The sequence below is a fragment of the Phoenix dactylifera genome, unplaced genomic scaffold, assembly GCF_009389715.1.
Source record: "Phoenix dactylifera cultivar Barhee BC4 unplaced genomic scaffold, palm_55x_up_171113_PBpolish2nd_filt_p 000864F, whole genome shotgun sequence".
Taxonomy (NCBI): domain Eukaryota; kingdom Viridiplantae; phylum Streptophyta; class Magnoliopsida; order Arecales; family Arecaceae; genus Phoenix; species Phoenix dactylifera.
The window spans coordinates 1-18,754 of record NW_024068227.1 but is presented as its reverse complement, the minus strand read 5'-3'; the positions used below and the strand labels follow the sequence as shown (position 1 = coordinate 18,754).

Genomic DNA, 18,754 nt, shown 5'->3' with positions numbered 1-18,754 from the left:
TGTTGCCCCCTTCTTTACTATGGTTATTGGGCACCCAAATCAATAGATCCAAGGGCTTGGTGATCAATTAGGAAGTCATAAGCTACTGTAATCATAAAAATCAGGGTTGGGCTGCTCAGTGACTTAGTATTTGGTTTGTTGTTATATTGCCAAGCTTTGTGTTTCTAGTTTTGGGTACTTTTACAGTAGTTTGGCACTCGAAATATTATAGCATTCCATCTCATACTCTTAAGCATACTAAAGCCAGATTGAAATGGACAATATCAAAAAATTAGGAAGTATAATAGTTTACACAGCGATCCCATAAAAATCATTAACTGACAAATTCTAATCAACTGTTATGTTGTTTTTACAAGACAACTGCTTCTTTATATGGTTGTTCATTAATGCAGTGAGTCACGAGTGTTGAGGCACAAAGTTTGAGGTTTTTTCTTTTTTCTTTTTGATCTAAGGTGTTTTATGTGACTTGAAACTGCATTATTCCCTCTACAGGGTTTTTCTAGGGTAATATCATGCTCATTTCAATGAACATAAATTGTATAATCACAAATTCCTTTGCAAATTATCCAAGTCTTTGTTTGTTCTTTTCGGAAAACACTTGTTCAAATTTAGGTCTGTATCTGGCCATTGTGGAGGGTTCTAATAATTCCATTTTGCTAAAAAAACCAGTTAAACTTAACAACAAATTGCAATTAAACTAGATTCAAAAAACCAACTCTTTCCCATGACTATTAATAGCTTGCATAAGGGCTCCCCAACACATTCACATGCACATTGAAGGGGAGAGGGGGAGGTGTGTGCTATGACAAGGTAGGCCATGAATTTAAAGTTTAAAAAGCATCTATCCTATTCCATTTAGATAATTTTTGAGAGAGAGAGAGGAGAGACATGGGAAAGTATTGCAAAGAGAGATGTCAAGAGAAGGCTGGTCATGAGGTTTTAGTTTAGAGAGCTTGATCTGAATTTCATTTTCATAATTTGAATCTCTATTTAGATGTTTTCGTTATCACTTTTAATCTTTTATTTTTAGAAATATTTTTTATTTTTTTAAAATATAAATATGTATTGTATAATCGATTATTATAAACATAAATATAACTATGGAAGCAAAGATAATTGGGGTAGTAGTGGAGGTTTTAGAAGAGTCAACATGATCACACACTTGCAAGGACACATGTCTGGTGAAGTTAGTTTTCTGTACAGCTGTAATAGAAGGCACACACACTTACCTCATGTTATTCTTTTAATGTACAACATAGAGTTAGCTTTTTTAATTGTAAATGAATACACAGATGTAACTGAAAAAGAGCAGAATAAACCATTCTTTCATTTCCTTCCAACTACGTGGCATTTCCTCTGCTCCTTCTCTATTCTCTGCTTGCGTTTCTTGGGGTGTTGGTTGCAATGGAGCTGAAACTTTTCTTTTAACAAGAGGCAATAAAGAATATGATGATGTTGGTAGCAAGGTTGGTGGTGCTATGGTAGAGATAGTGATGATAGTGCATAGTGGTGTTATGGAGGCGATGGGGGGTGGCGATAGTGTGACGATAATGGTGATAGCAAATATTAAGATGTGGTGGAAGCGATGACACTAGTAAACAATAACGATGGAGGTAGTAGAGGTGCCATTGATGTAGTGGAGGCAATAATAATAGCAGCGATGGTGATAAACATGGCGGTTGCTACGACTGAAGCAATATTAGTAGTGATAGTAAAAAAATATTATTTTTTTATTTTTTAGAAATAAAAATATATATTTTTTTGAAATAATAAAATAATTTTAAAAGTAAAAGAAAATAAACTAATGCAAACAAATATCCTTCATTGTTGATGATTGTTGTCATGGTATATTGGTATTCATTAAAATATAATTTTTATATAAAAAATTCCAGGTTTTTATGCAAAATTCACAAAGTCAAGAAAACATAGACGAGAACTATTTCGGACCGGCTAGCCGCTAAACCCTGCAACGGTCCAACTTTAAACCCTCCCCTCAACTCCTTCCTCTCTCTCTCTCTCTCTCTCTCTCTCTCTCTCTCAATGACATCTCTTCTCCAAAAGCTCCTCAAAAGACTTCCCCCCAACCCTCCCCTTCGAATCCTCGCATCCTTTGCCAACCCCCAGCTCGCAAATCCCCCGCTCCATCCATCCCTTCTCCACGACCCACTCCCCCGAACCAATCCGAGCCCGAACCCTTCTTCCTTCCCTTCTCTTCCCGATGGCTTCCGCCAATCCCTCCAATTTTACCCCGGCTTCCCCCATTGTTTTGATTTGAATCCGGTCTCCCGATCCGGATTCGATCGATGCGATGAGGAGAGTGACAGCGATCCAGGGGTTGGTGAGGAGGGATGCGATCGCACGGTGTGGGCCGACAGTGTGAAGAAGAAAAGGAAGAGGAAGATGAACAAGCACAAGTACAAGAAGCTGCGGAAGAGACTTCGGCGCAAGAAATCTTGATCTGGTTGGAGCCCATGCTGTCATCGTTTTTTATTTCCTATTAAATGTTTTAATTTGGTCTAAATTTATAATCTTTTTGATAATTTATCGGCATACGAAAGCTGAGGAAGGTAGTAAGGCTCCAGAAGTCTTGATGTGGTTAGAGCCCATGGCGTCTTTGTTTTCACTTATTTTTGGAATAAATAATTTGGTCCAAGTTTGGATTTTTCTGTTAGATTATATGACATAAAAGGCTAAAGTTTCGATTTTGGGTCATTTTTGTCTTAGATATTTGATGCACCTTGTTAACGATGAGAATCTTATATGTCTGCATCCTCCTTATTGCCAAACTTTTGAAATAGATAACATATTGACCTACAATATTTAACCAAATCCTTTGAATATATCAAATATAACGCATGGGAAGTTCTACTTAATCTTCACCATTCTATTTTTATCATATCCATCTTAATCATTTATTACAGTCATGCAGCCAATATTTTCAAAACAACAGAAGTGAGCATTTTTTAAACTTTTCTCTCCATCTTATGAGTACTTTGGAATATTTATTGGCCTTTGATTTTGTTGAGGGCCTTGAATAATTCTTTGTTCCTACTAAAAGTGCAAGCTTATCCACTGCTTTACATTTAAGAATATATCTGCAAAACTGTGCAAAAAAAAAATATCATCTAGAAATGTCTTACAGTATGAAACCTTTGCATACTGAAGATAGTTTAATGAATGATAAGTATATTATGATTGAGGTTTAGGCTGACTTTTGTGTATGCCTCTTGTTTCACATTTTTCATTTTTGGCTTGTTGTTTTCCTCATTGATATCAATGTCGCATTCCAGCATACACTTCTTTTTCTACAGCACCCTACAACATCCCGAGATTACCATACCGTAGGTTTTTGTATGTGAAAGGCCATATACTCTCTTTTTGCATAAATTTTCCCTCTTTTATCAGTTCCTTATATGTGGAACTAGCCTTAATAAGTGACCATCCTGAGAATAAGGGAAATTGTTTTGTTATTTATTTTTGTTTTTTATGGTCTTCTTTACATTATCATCTTCCATACTTTTATTTTAATTTATTTTTAATGTTTTAATGATTAGACAGCTTAGAAATTATTGCTATACTAGTCACCTATCATTGGGTGTTTCTGTAGTTTAAATTCGCAGTCAATAACCTAATTAACCAAACTAACTGGGTTTCTCACAAAATATCATATAATTCTATATCATTTGAACCTAATGTGATATAGAACAGTTCATGGGAAAGGAGAAGTTCAAGGTTTCGGGCTTTAGAATTCTAGAACTAAACCTATAGTTGGCTGGACTTTCTATTCAGATCTGGGTTTTGAGAAAAGGTGAACTACAAGCAAGGTTTCCTAGTCGAAAATATGCAATAGTGTTTTACAATTTTACATGTTTCTGGATGTAAGGATGGAATAGATGCTTGAGGAAAAAGATAGTTGGTGAGAAAGAAAGAAGGAAAAGAGTGAAGATCTGGACTCACATTGGGGTGTTGCTCCATGATTGAGCCTCACACTTGTGAGAAGGAAAGATAATGGAGAAAGAGAATATATGGTTACCTGGAACTCATTGGAGGGCCCAGCATGTGACTTTGTATTATAGAAAGCAGAACTCAAATGACAAATGGCTCTTCTACCAAAGAAAAAAGGGCTTCTAACATTAAACAAGACTACATTATTATCATTATATTAAATTCCCTAAGGGGGCTTGACTGTTCATAAATGACCTAAAAATGGCTTATGACCAAAATGCCTCTCCACTTATAATCGAATTACAAGTTAGTCACCATTTCATGCCCATATAACTCATGGACCTAGTAAACATAAATATAAAATAGCCTCTGCTATGTGCAGGAGTGCATGATCTAATGATTAAGCAAAATAGTACAAAATAATAGAAAAACAACATGAATTCAAGTACTCTCTCAAACAGTAAAGCCAGGACCACTAACTCTCAGGTCTATTAATTAGCTGATACTTGATTGCCTCAACCAAATTACTTGATCCTTGACTCTCTTGGTCCACAGGTTCCTACAAAATCAACTTAGTGACTGCATCATGCATGCTTGCTATCCTGGATTATCTAATGTTCAAGATCTTCCTAATGTTCTCTTCCTTATGAAATATGATAATAAATTCCTCAACATATCCTTTTGAAGCTCCAAGTTCTTCTCTAGTGGCTGCCTATACACCTTTCACTGTGCTATTTCTTCTTGTTGAAATCAATGTCCTTTGACACACTGTAACTAAGGATCTTAAAAGATAATATTCTTCAATATTGAAGAGAATATGCATCAGAAAGTAAGCACTTCTTTTGTGTAAGCATTGTTTACCTCTAAATTTGTAGCTTCTTTATCCACAAGTGCACTTCATGAGCAACTTATTCTTCAATCCTGGGGCTATCATATGCAGCTACTTCAGTTTGCGGTGGATACTGTGGCATGTCATCCTTGACTATCTAAACACAAAGGATGATGATAGGATCATAAATAGCTTTTTCGATATTCTATCTTCAATATTTTTGAGAGAATTCTGATCTTCAATATCATTCTGGATATCTTGTTTGTTGGCAAAACTTTGGGGAGCTTTTTTCAGCTCCTCTTTCAATTCTTATGCTACAATGCACTCTTTGCTAGACTCTTAGTTTTGCATTATGAGAATCCATTGGAAGTTGTAGATGATGCCATCTTCTTTAGCATGCTATTTTCACATGTTTGACTAGGCTCTTGGGTAGTAGGTGCTTCAATGCTTTAGATATAATGTGCATCTGAGAGTCTTCGGCTTGAAGAGGTTGTGACCTATTGCACTTTGACCTTGATCTATATTGATTGGTGTCTTGCATAGTGTCAAATAATACATCAAGCTGATTGCTATCATTGTCCACAATTAATTACATTTTCTTGGTGTCGAAAGACTGTCCCTTTGATACCATGACTATCCTTCATGAGTGCATAGAGTGTTAACATAACTCTGATGCCAAAAAATGATCTTGTTTCGCCTAGGAGAAAGGGGTAATTTAAGGTTTTGGCTTCAGGATGCGAGGACTGAAATTATCGTTGACGGTAGTTTCTAATTTAATATGCATTTTCAATAAAGGTTAGCTACGAGTGGCGTCTCTTCAGGGGAAAAATGCAAGGGATATTGGGGTTTTACCAATGATTTGAGGATCTGAGGTTATCTAAAAAGAAAGAAAAAGTGCACCAAAATTATAAATGAGATTAAATGGGAGAGGGAGAAAGGTATAAGGCCTGGCCTCACTCTGTTGGTCTTCACCTAGAGCTGGGAACGCTACCAGTGCATGATACACTAGTGCTGTTTGGGATAAATAACTATAGTCCTATTCAATTTCTTGTTCTGCAATTAATTTTACATAGTGAACTCAGAATTTATAATTTGCATTTGTTCTTGTAAACCTCATAGGCTGATTGATATTCATCAGATATTCGGTACTAGTAATCTGCTATATGATCTTCAGCTGGTTTTCAAGATCAGAACATGCAACTAACACATAACTGAACCTTATAAATATAATTTTTTGCTTTGCAGGAAAGTGCTGCACGTCTTGAGGAATATAAGAAATCAATTGATGGGAAACTTGCTCTCCGTCATAGTAATCTGAATCCTGAAAGGCCTGGTAACTATGTAGCGAAGCATGTCATCTTCATAATTTTTCTGTTGTTTTTTGACTGTATTCTGCTAGAAAGTTAGGGATTCAAGTTTAGGATTAGTTACTACTATTTCATGATTGTGTTAGACGTCAAAAAGTTACATGAGCCCTATTACCTTGACATTTAATAAAACTAAAACAAAATGATCGATGGACATCCAGACATCAGAATTTGCCCCTCCGCAAATGCAAGTGACATACCCAATAACATTTTTAGATGAGGAGATGCAATATTTCATCACAAGTGATGGCATGCAAAAAAATTGATAGGTATTTGGACTATATTATTTTTTTTTTCCAATTCTGGTTGGGATACCCCAAAATTATGAAGGGAATTGATCCTACTGGTCCTCACCTCATCAGCTGATAAGCAAACCATTCTTTGTGTTGTTACAAATTTTTATTATTGATGCTGTCAGATGTCCCTATGCAAGAAAATATGGAGTTTTGGATTCACACAAAAATTAAGGTTTTCTTTTTGCATTCTAGTGAAATTGGTCTTCTTATGTGTGAAGTATGGAATTAAAAATCTGATACAAGATCCCTTGTCCATGTGCCTGAGTCCTGCACCCCCCCTCCAACCCACAAAAAAAAGAAGAGAAAAATCCAGCATCAGTTGGCTACATACAATATATCCTGTTAGCAGTTTCAACCAAGACTTTGGTGTTGGCATGATATGCTTATTATGGTGGAATATAGTATGTCCACTTGGAATGCGCTGGTATGGAAAGTTATGCTAGCTTGCAGATTCACAACATGCATGCTTGGATAGGCTACTTTATTCATTTTGTTTTAAATAGATCAATTATATTGCTTTGTACTAGTGCTTAGACATGTTTTAGACAAATAAATATAGTCTTAATTAGTCCGTAGAAATTGAGAATCATTAATCATCTCACATATCTATACATACTGGGATTTAACACTTGCATTGCATGATTTGTCAAAGCTAACATTTGTGAACAGTTGTATACACCTATTACAATACAAATAAGCTCAAATCTATGATATAACAATATGAGTATATGCAACTATTTTTACACGTTAATAGCAGACTTTTAGTGTTGTAAAAATATTGTCAGTACTATGGGAAGTTCATATTACTAATGGTACTAAGGAAAGCTTATATACCATGTCATACCAATTTATAATCTTTGGTCAAACTACATGCTGACTTTTATTGCTATTATGTTCAATTGTCGATCACAGTTTCAAATCCTATCAGAAAAGGTAGTTATGAAGTGATTCAGATCATTTTGCAAAGATACTAAAAAGTTGTTTAGATTGGGTATGGGTTAAAACAGGAAAATTCAGCATAAGGCTATACTGCTATATACTAGCATGTACTGATGCGTATTGAAACAACACAAACTGATGCAAAGTCAATAAGCATTTATACAGGTCAGCACACTTGATAGAGGTGTGCACCCTTGTACCAGGTGGATAAACTGTCAGCACATATATGTTGTTGATATTGCATGAAAGGGAAGGTGCTCTGAATGTTTATTACATCAATGTATGGCTGCAAAATCAGATTGAAAAAGCAATTATATAGTGATTGACATTTCATCAGCCACAACTCGCAAACATTTGCGGTTGGAGAGAATTTTGAGAACTTGCTAGAAGACTTTCCGGTCTGTAGATAAATTAGTGGATATTCTTTGGACTTTCTAGGTATTGGTTTATGGTGTTTACAAATGGTTACCTAATTTTGCTGTCCTTAGGTACTGTTCATCTTTGGAATGATTTTTTTCTTTTTTGGGGTCTAGGATAGCCTCCTCATTTAACTCTCATTCTTTTCTGGATACTAGACTACTCAATTACTTTGTACACTGAGTGGTTGATGAAAGGTTTCAGAAACTATTCCTCCTTGGCTGGGCCCATCAAATTTATGTTACAGGAATTCTCTGTTTCCTTCAAAAAATTCAGTGAAAAATAGAAAAAATATTAGAGATGGAAACATGCCAAGGGGAAAAGTTGTATTATTTGGAATGATGGAAGCATGCCAAGGGGAAAAAGTTGTATTATTTGGAATGATTGAATGTACGATTCCAATGTTTTTAGACAGAAAGTCTTGAACTGACAATATTTAAGGATAAGGTCATATCTAAACCAGTAAAAAATGCTAAATAATTGTGTCACACATCACTTTGCAGTCTATGTTATTCGACTGCTTGATAATGATCTAAAACTACAGAGATGTAATGATGTATAATTGTTGACTTGATGTTAGGGATGGCAACGGGTTGGATAGGCAATTACCTGTACTTGCCCTGTACTTGCCTCGAGGCCGGGTGGGTAGAGTTAGAAGGGGCAGCTTGGAGGATTAGGTTGGGTAAAGCTGTAAAAATCAATATTTTTTGCATACAAATCATTTTTTTTGCCTCGTTAGGGGATTTCTGAAGAGTGATATATATCTGGGTCGGGCACGGGGCGGGTTTTGCCATTACTCATACCCGCCTTGGATCCATAGCGGGTCGGGTAGAGGCTAGAGTAAAAATATACGGCTTAGAAAGGAAATGATTTTTAAGGGGGGCTTAACTTAGTTTGGTTGGGCTTTAAAAACCATTTCACCCCGATTCTGTCTTCTACTGTTAAAAAAGTGCTAGAGTTAGACATCAAGGATAGGCAAGGGAGAGAGTGCAGGCATCTTGCAACCCAACAGAGAGCAAAACTTGTTTGCAAGGTTTGCCATCTTTGGTAGCGGATCTCGTACCGTTGCCATCATGGTATAGTGACAGTATCTTGGTAAGGGGTAGGTTCAGCTTACTAATATTCAATACACCTCTCATACCGCGTACCGGTAGGTATACACCAGTATTGACCCCTACGGCATACCATACTTGGTTGAGTGATTAACTTAGCTAGTCTTCGCCTTTGACCTGACCAGGAGAGAATATACGGTCAAGCCAAGCCACCCTTCCTCACTTGCCCGAATGGAATACATATTTCCATCATCTAGTTGAGAAGGGAAAAGGCCCGACATGGAACTAGATCGTGAGTCTTCTAAACAATTACATTATGGAGAAGTCCATTCTCATCATAATCGATCCATATCCTACCATAATGTCTGGAGTACTAGGCTTGCTTAAGTTTCCAATCTAGCTTACTATGCTATGTGCGAAGGAATTTCTCTAAGATCGCACAAGCTAGCTAGAGGTGAAATTTGGAAATGGCTATGAACAACAGACATTTTCGCATATATGTTTTACCTCTCCATTTGCTACCCATGTCCCTTCATCCCCATCCTCATCCTTGTCCAAATCTTTTGCCTTCTTGTGCCACCATCCTTTGTTCTCTTTGCTTTTCTCTTCTACTCTGCATAGGCACTATGTGGAACCCTAGTTGCTCACAAAATGTGGCCATTTTTTAAAACTCTTGGTTCCATTTTGGAAGTTATGCGTAAAACAAACTATATGTAGTAATAGAAGTTTCATCTTCTTTTCCATTTTATTCTATTTTTTTTTTAATTTGTATTTATAATTGATTAAGTAGTATTTTCTTCATTAACTTCTATAATTTTTAGATTTAGGAGGAAATGTATGTGTATATTATTTATCTAGATCTACTTATGAACAATACGTGGTGAATAGTTAATAAGACTTGGTAAATTCAAGAAATTACTTGATTGAGTGATCCACATGGATGATCTAACGAATGATGATTGAAGGATATTGATTTTTAGATTTTGCTGATTGGGATATGCTAACAAATTCTAACTTTGGCTTAGTTATAACCTGAGGTATCAATTTTTTTTAAAAAATAATTGAATATGTTTGAAATTTGTGGTTTTGCCAACTTCCTGTCATATCTCATGGAGGAAAGTTTTGTCTTTAGCTAAAACCAAATGTCTGCTTTTGTTAGTATTCTTCTGTGAAGCTTAGAATGGATTTCCTTCCATATTTATATTTAAGATAAAGATGTTATCCAACTACTGCTTAATAGTTTTTAAAATAACAAAGTAAATTTTCAAGTGATGTTCTGAATTGTCTTGTCGAATTGTACATCTATGGTTACAAGTACTTTTATGAAGTTGATGGATTTAAAGAAGGCACACTGGGGTTGGTCATGGGTCTATTACCAACTATCAGGAATTAGGAATGAGTGAGGGTATTCTTAGTGAAAGCTATGAGAAATTTCACCCTCAGCTAAGTGATTATTAACAGATGAGATGACAGAGTCTGCTGTCTAGTAGCTCTCTTAGATGACACAGTCTGCTTTCTAGTAGCTTTCTTACACAATGTTTTGAAAAGGACTGATGCCAGCCCATGTCAGTCACTGGATGTTACAACACCTTTATCGACAAACTGTTCAGCCAGTACTCTGTATCCGTATGAGTGGGTATGTAGCCATCATTATGGGCTGTACTGATGCTACTTGAATCCTTGCTCTTATATGCTCAATCAGTTTTAGGTAATTTTTGGTATCTTGCTATTCATGATCTTCTTTCTCAATTTTTTTTTCTGGGTGTAATTTAAAGGTTTCTCAGCATTATACTTGTTCCACTAGTCTATAATATATCAAAGAAATGAAAGTTTTAAAATTTGGAATATACCATTAAGATTTTGTATGTTGCAACCCCCCCCCCCCTCTCGGGGGGCGAAAATAAGAACTCTCCTTAACAGAAAGAATATTTCCATGCAATCTCCTAGTTGCACTCAAATATCAGAAGCATAAAGAAGATATAGTGCCAGAAAATGTAGTTGCATAATTTAGATTCTTTAACATGTCATTGCACCATAATAAAGACACATTTCCTCAATTCCAATCTAATGGTATCAAAAATATAGACACCATTGCTCTTTCCTGATGCCATATTATCGTAAATATTGACAACTCTATCATATTCCTTTCAGATTCAGATCATAACACTCTATTGAGGTCACATAGCAAGTTTCCTTTTCTTTACTCTATAGTTTCTTCCATAAAAAAAGAGAAAAAAAGATAAGTGAACGAAATATAGAATATCTTTACCATAAATAAGTGAATGAATGATTCCAAATATCAAAAATTATCACATCTATCCATCAAATGTTTTCTTCATAGTTATGCATTATTTTTATTTTTAAATTTGATTTTAACTATTTTCTGTTTTAATTCAGTCTGCTTTTATTTTTTACATTAAGTTTATTTTTTTATTTTCCATATTCAATTTTGTATCCTTCTAAACCTTCTCTGATGTCCGTTATATCTTCTTGTTAGAAATGGCTTATGGAGGATTGGATGCCAAACAAATGTCATGAAGTTATAATTTATAATTGTGTTTTCTTTCATACCTTGGCATAAGGAACAAAGTGAATCAATTAAGAAACACTTTTTTAAAATAATACAACAAAATCCTATGATTTCTTGTGGCTTCTATAAACAGGTAGCTTCTTCCTTTTTATGCCTCTGTTGTTCTAGATGCACGGTGTACATATATTTTTCCTCTATTTAACCCTCAGTTAATTCATAGGTGTTATTTATATATTTTGCTTTCTTTCTCCTTGGTACTTGACATGTAATGAATACAACATACTATATTTTCCAATTTCTTTACAAAAGACAAATTATTTTCATTCGATATGATGCTTATTAATGAAAATGCAAATCCAACTTTATGACTGTAGAAGTCTTTTATTTATCAATAATGTTGATCAGATGGCTTAGGGTTTTAAGTAAATAGTGAATTATTGTTGAAGCTTTTTATGTTTTAAGCTTGGGATTGGTGCTAGCAAGGTTTGGAGTCTTGGTATCGGGCACCATACTGGTATATTACCGGTTTAGTACGGGGACACACGTACCTAGATATCTTTTGAGTCATTTTTCTTACTTCCTATCTCGGCACTGCTTGAATCTGGGTAGTATAGGTCGATATGTACCCTGGGTCACCTCGATACATCTTGGTATGCCTCAGTATGAGTCGGTACGGGTTCGAATGGGGCCTGTACCAACCCGAATACTGGGTGGTTCGGGGTGGTAGGGCAAACACTGCTCTAGCCTCTTTTAATCCCTCTAAAATCATGTCTTTTTTTTTTCTGATCTTGAACTGTAGTGGATGAAACATAGTTGATTCCAAGATGACCTATTCAATTGCTTCAGATCACTAGTTTTTATAATTTTATGGCATTTGGCCTGTCATGTTTGGGCTACCATGTGACTGCCTAGCAGCCTTTGTTAAATCTTTGACTGTTCCATATATGGTTCACCTGCATTTTATTTTTATCCGCTGAAATTCTTTTGTGCATGAAAAATTTAGACCCATGGTAGTTTTATCATCATCATGCACACCTTGCTTACACAACAGGTGTCCATAAGTTTTGCCCTAGTGATGCTTGGGAAGCTGAATTTTCTCTCTCTCATTCCTTTTAAATGATGCCTGAGTTAAATTATTATATTTATTCATCCTGTGCAGTCATCAGAGTAGATGTCTCTCTTACATAATAATATTTTGATGTTTTCTTCCAGACTCCGGTTTTTCTCAGAACATTGGACTCCAGTATTAAACGCAATACAACAGTTATTAAAAAGCTTAAACGGAATAAACGATGAGCAACGAGAAGGGTTGATGGATGAGTTAAGAAGTGTCAACTTAAGCAAATTTGTCAGTGAAGCTGTGGCAGCTATTTGTGATGGCAAGCTTAGAACTTCAGATATACAAGCTGCTGTGCAGGTATCAAATTGACAATTTACATTTTTGTTCCTGCATTGCTTGCAAATATTGTCTTTATCTTTGTGTCCAGCTTGAACTTTGTTAGTTATTAGAAAACATCTCAAATCTCTACTGACTACTTGATAGGATTCTAGGACCTTTTACATCTATCCTTTTAGTTGGTGCATATTTAAATTGTATACCCATATAATATTCCTAAGACATGGATTGTGTGCTTTGTTTTCTTATTTTTCTTGCATTAAGTTTGGCTTTTTGTTTAAGAATAGTCAAGAAGAAAACGTCAAATCATTTCATCATACTTGCAGTTGTTTCCATGTATCTTACTTTGTTTTGGTCTTTTTTGTGGTCAAGTTTTCTGAATTGGGAGTTGTTCTTGGGTTCTATTTTTCTGCTATTTATATCATATTTGGCCCCCCTTTTTCTAATATTTGAATGTGATTAACTATTTAATCCTTACTGGGTTTGTCTCAGAAAACATTTAATTTTGTGAAACCATTTCTGAAAATCTTGGTGTTACAACATTTTTTTTAACTATTCATTTCTAATTTCATTGTTCTTAGTTTTTGATCCTACATTTACATCAGCATTTCATTTCAGTTCTGTTTGCAGCATGCTCACAACCTTTTTAGTGCTTGACAGTTTGTTGCATACTTCGAAGCTAGTCTTGTACATGTCTTTAAGTAGAGCATAATTACAATAAAGTAATAGGTAACGTGAATTATGCTTTTTTCATTGAGTTTGGAATTGATGTTATGGGGTACATGATGTTTTGTCAAGTTACTAGGTGTCCAAAAGCTAAGGATCGCCGAACCGGTACCGGTCGGCGCCGATCTCGGTTCAGACCGGTATCGAACCGGCCACAGTGCACACACAGCGAAGGCGAGCGTGAGCACGCATGAATATGCCACAACGCGCTACAGTGGCATTAAATGCCACTGTAAGCAGAGCTATAGTGTGTGGCTATAGTGGCATTAAATGCCACAGTGGGACCGGACTCGGTGCCGGTTCGCACGGAGTCCTGGTCAAACGAGACGGAACCGGTCCGGTTCCGTCTGGTTTGGCCTTATACTGGTCGGGGCCGGAACCGTTTTGTGTAGCCAGCACACTGCTGAAAGCAGACAGACGAGCATAAAACATACAATGACAAAATTTGGCAGCATGGTACAGTCAACAAATAACCAGATGAGACTAACTCTACTCGAGAAGGCATGACTCTGTTAATTAAAGCATGTTATTTGAGAGTACGGGCTGAACCGTACCGGCCGATTCAGCCATATCTTGCCAAAAGCATATATATTTGATGTGTATGCAGATGTCTATATATTGTAACATGCAACTAATTGGATCTTATTTCCTGATATTTGCTAAAATTGGTAAATGATAAGCCAAACTTACATTAAATTTGACTTATACGTAGAATTGCCAGAAGTTGATGTGTAATTGGAGGGTCAAGCCTATGAAATGTCTAGTTATTCATGAAATTCAATTTAAAGTGTTTAGATAATGGTCGGCGGAATTGTTCCGAATCGGATAGTTCCGGCCGATTCGAACCGTACCGGTGGCTCACCGGTACGGTTCCGGCAACAGAAACGAAATCCGTTGCCGGAGGCGGAGGAGAAGGAAAAGAGAGAGAGAGAGAGAGAGCGGAGGAGAGAGGGTGGCGGAGGAAGGCAGAGGGACCTTTTGCGATTTACGCGGCTGTTCCCCTGTTTCGTTCCGCCGGGCCTCTGCCATGCCTACGCCACCCTCCGCCGGCCTCTCCCTCCCTCCCCCGCTCTCTCTCTTTTTCTCTCTTGTTCTCTCTCTTCCCTATCTGTTCTACTGTGTCTGTACGGGCCTGGCGTAGCACGATACAGGCCCGTACCGACTCGTCCTATTGGAAACTAGTACGGTGCCCAGTATTGGTTCCACCAACGTTGGTTTGGATAGCACCTTTTGGAACTAGATATCATGGATTAAGTGCTGATGTGGCATGACACAACATGATACGGATCAATGCTAGTACCTTATAAGCCATGCAGAACCATCATGTTGTTGTCCGCATATAATTACTTTTATGCTGCGTGGTGAAGCAATGGCATGGGATGGCATGGCAGGAATGACACTAGTATTATGCCAGCACCCTTACTGGCACACAATCTTCCATCTATGGATTGTGGAAGTGGAGGTAGGGGCATATTGCATCTGGGAGTAGGGTGGTGGTGCAGTGTGATGTTTTAAGAAGGGTGAAGGATATATAGGAGAGTTTGAATCACCGTCATGGTGTGAGATTCTAGCAAAGCCAGAGTGCAAAGGAGAGGCAACTCATAGTGGTTTCCATTTGTACTTACACTAGTCTTTCCCCCTTATGCCCTTCTATTCTTGTAAGTCACTAAGATGTTTCCAAAACAGTTATGGATTTGATGCTTCACATTGTCAGGTGGATATTTGATTAGGATCAGCTGGAAAATTGACCTGAATCAGAATAGTTGATACCCTTGTTGTATGTATTTATGCATATTTACTTGCCGTCATCCCCGAACTTCATTTTGTAACTCACAATCAATTTGTGTTATCCATTTTCTTTTACTTAATCCTTCTTGTTAATATATCAGTTGCTATTATCTTTTTTTTTTTTTGAAAAATCAGATCCACCTGAAATGATTTTGACACCTTTATTTGTCATCTGTATGGTTTCCATCTTTCCATTTCTACGTCCTTGCTGAATCATTATTTTGTTATTACTGTCTGAGCCAGATCTTCTTCATCAATGTATTTGAAATTTTGAATCATACTATGTACTCCTAGTGCAAATCCTTTTTGGTAGTTAAGAAAGTCTTTTTTCATTGTTCTAACAGTCCCATCATATTTTACAAGGATATCAAACATCTTTTATGGTTCATGATTATGCTTCTAATATGGCTTAGAGCTCTATCTATTCAACCCCCATCTTTGCTAGATCTGGGTTTCCTTCTTAGTCCATGTTTTATGTGAAGAAGTTAATATGCAAAGCTGCTTGTTCAATGATGGTTTCCAACCTCTCTGCCTTGGAATTCTTGATGTAATCTATTTTTCATGTCATTTATCAAATCTGAGACCTTTTTCTTATTAATTATGTATTACACTCTAGGTTTACTATTCAGTTACTTTGTTTAAGCATCTTTTAACTTAGATTTGTCTACACGGCCCTGCCACTTAGCTGATACCTTCTACCATAGGTCCCCTTTTTGCCTCCATTCATTCCGTCTTATCCTTATATACTTTGCCATTATATGTCAAGTTATCAAGGGCCGAAAGAATATAACCACCACCTAACTCTTACTCTTTTCTCTTTACTGGCCGTTTTTACTAGTCTATGCTTGGTAATCAAACGTTACCTGGGGATAACTTGACATTTCTTATTGTCATTTGTTATTGTTCTGGGATGCTAGTTCTGCATCTGGTGGATGCAAATAAAAGCTCAGGTTTGTTCTGATGTTATACACCTGCAATTCAGGAATAGCTTTAAGGGAATGAGTTAATGTTGACAGATAAAAACCCTTTAGGATATATCCTTAATGAGTTAATGTTGTCTACACGCTCTTGATGATCTATGGTTTCTCTTACATTTACCTGTTTATGGCACAGTTGTATAATTTAGGGATAATCAATATATACAGTTCAATAAGAATGTGTGGTAAAAAAACACACCACAAAATTAAGATAATCTTATTAATAATTTTGTGGTTCTTCCTTGCAATGTCAAGTATTTTTGTTCCACCTCATTGTGTTATTTAAAAAGGTCGAAACACTGATCCATAAGAGTCAGAATCGTGCAGCATCATGAATCAATTTTATACATTCAGGCATCTTATTCTGCTACATGGGAACATTCACTTATCTATTACTCTGATTATTTTGTTGATCAGTCTTTATAGGTTCTCGTAGCAGTTTTTCTCCACTTTATTTTCAGAAAACTCTCAAATAACATGCTTTAATTAACAGAGTCATGCCTTCTCGAGTAGAGTTAGTCTCATCTAGTTATTTGGTTGACTGTACCATGCTGCCAAATTTTGTCATTTATGTTTTATGCTCGTCTGTCTGCTTTCAGCGGTGTGCTGGCTACAAAGATAAAAGAAGAATGCAAAAGCAGGGGTCGATAAGTCCTTTGTCTTAAAAGAATTTTTCCCATGCTAAATCAAGCTTACATGGAGTTGGATCGACTTGCTATCTCGAAAGAACTACAGTAAAAACTTGTAGTAATGCTGTATCTTATCTAGGTGTTAAGTGAATTGCTGCCTCAGCATGGAAGGTTGATGACTTAGTGTTTAGTCTGGCTGCATAAACTATACTGTAGAAATAAATCTTTACATTAATGGTAACATGCAAGTGCTATTAACTTGTTTTGATGCTATAATCCTTTTTTTATTTATGTGTTCCTGTTTGTAGGTCTGCTCGTTGCTTCATCAGAGATACAAAGACTTCTCTCCTTGTCTTATTCAGGGCCTCCTGAAAGTGTTCTTTCAGGAAAATGTGGTGATGATTTGGATGCAGATAAAAACATGAGGGCAATAAAGAAGAGGAGCACTCTAAAACTTCTAATGGAACTTTATTTTGTTGGAGTTGTTGAGGATGCCAGCATTTTCGTAAATATTATTAAGGATCTTACTAGCTTGGAACATTTAAAAGATCGGGATGCAACTCAGACAAATTTGTCCCTTCTTACCAGTTTTGCTCGACAAGGCAGATATTTCTTAGGGCTCCAGCTCCATCAGCCTGGACAAGAAGTTCATGATGAGGTACTACCTAGAATTTGCTAAGTTTTATGCTACTGCTTTTGTAAGTTGACTTAGTATGGATGATGGTTAGGTCTTGTTCTGCCAAATTGGTGGACCTATTAATGGGAATTTTGAAATTGTTTGCATATGTGTATATATTGTTCTATTTTCATTGTAAGACAATGGAAGCCAATTATTTTTATCACACCCCAGCACATATGCCATCTAATAATCTGGATATTAGTCTTGTTATGTATTTAAGTATCAAAAACCTACCATCATATGTGAATACATGGTTTCAAAACTCTTGGAACGGGATTGTATGACTGATATCGTACGTTCGATGTAAAACATGCATCGTTATAGGTGCTGGCATCGCCAAAACTGTGTACCGTATGTACCAGCCATACTAGTCTGCACTACTCCATACTGGTGTGTAACGATGGTATCCTACCAATTGTACCAGGACACACCAACAGTTTTTCATTTTTCCTGAAGCTCTTAGTTTTGTTATGAGCCCATTGATACCAGAACCTTACCATTCTAATGGAAAAATAATGTAGGATTCGGTACTGGTATTTAAAACCTTGTACAAATATATGCTTCTACACTAAGTACTTACTATTTTCTTTTCTTCTTTGATATATTTAATGCTCAGCATCGAAGTTTCTATATAAAGTAATATAGGAATACTCCAATTGTTTATTAACATGATCATACTAGCCATCTAGCACTAGTGAGATTTCATCCTCGCTTCATTATAGATTTGTGCTCATAATTGTTTTGAAAAAACTAAAAGTCAAAAAAGATGCATTTTTGATATAGTAATAAATATCACCATCTGCTTGTTGCTGGGAGTAAGTTTGCTGATATGTGGTTGCATAATCCATCTCATAGATGATATTAAACAAGTGGACAAGTAAATACAATATTGTCTGGTTTGATAGATTGTAGTTCAAAGAAACTTGTAAGTGGTATTGCTTTTATGTGCTTGATAATTCAATATTTAATATGCTAGATAATATTTTATAGTTAGCTTACCCAACTAGATATATTGTGGTCAGTGTTCAGTATTTAATTTGTTGAAGCTTCAATACCTTGAACAATCATCATGTTAGGCTTAAAGTGGCTGATATCTCTTTTTCCAACTATTTGGGGTCGGGTTTATGAATCCTTATTTGCCAAGTATCCTTTTCTAGGGCTACCTCTGATGTTGTTCGAAATTT

General features: G+C 36.3%; 1 long non-coding RNA gene across 1 annotated transcript; it reads left to right on the top strand.

Moving 5' to 3' along the window:
• Window positions 1-2,014: 2,014 nt before the first annotated feature.
• LOC120107437 lies at window positions 2,015-17,676 on the top strand. The gene is made up of 3 exons (XR_005509212.1): window positions 2,015-2,461; window positions 6,020-6,107; window positions 17,200-17,676. It is a non-coding gene; the product is annotated as an uncharacterized LOC120107437 (long non-coding RNA).
• The last annotated feature ends 1,078 nt before the right edge of the window (window positions 17,677-18,754 follow it).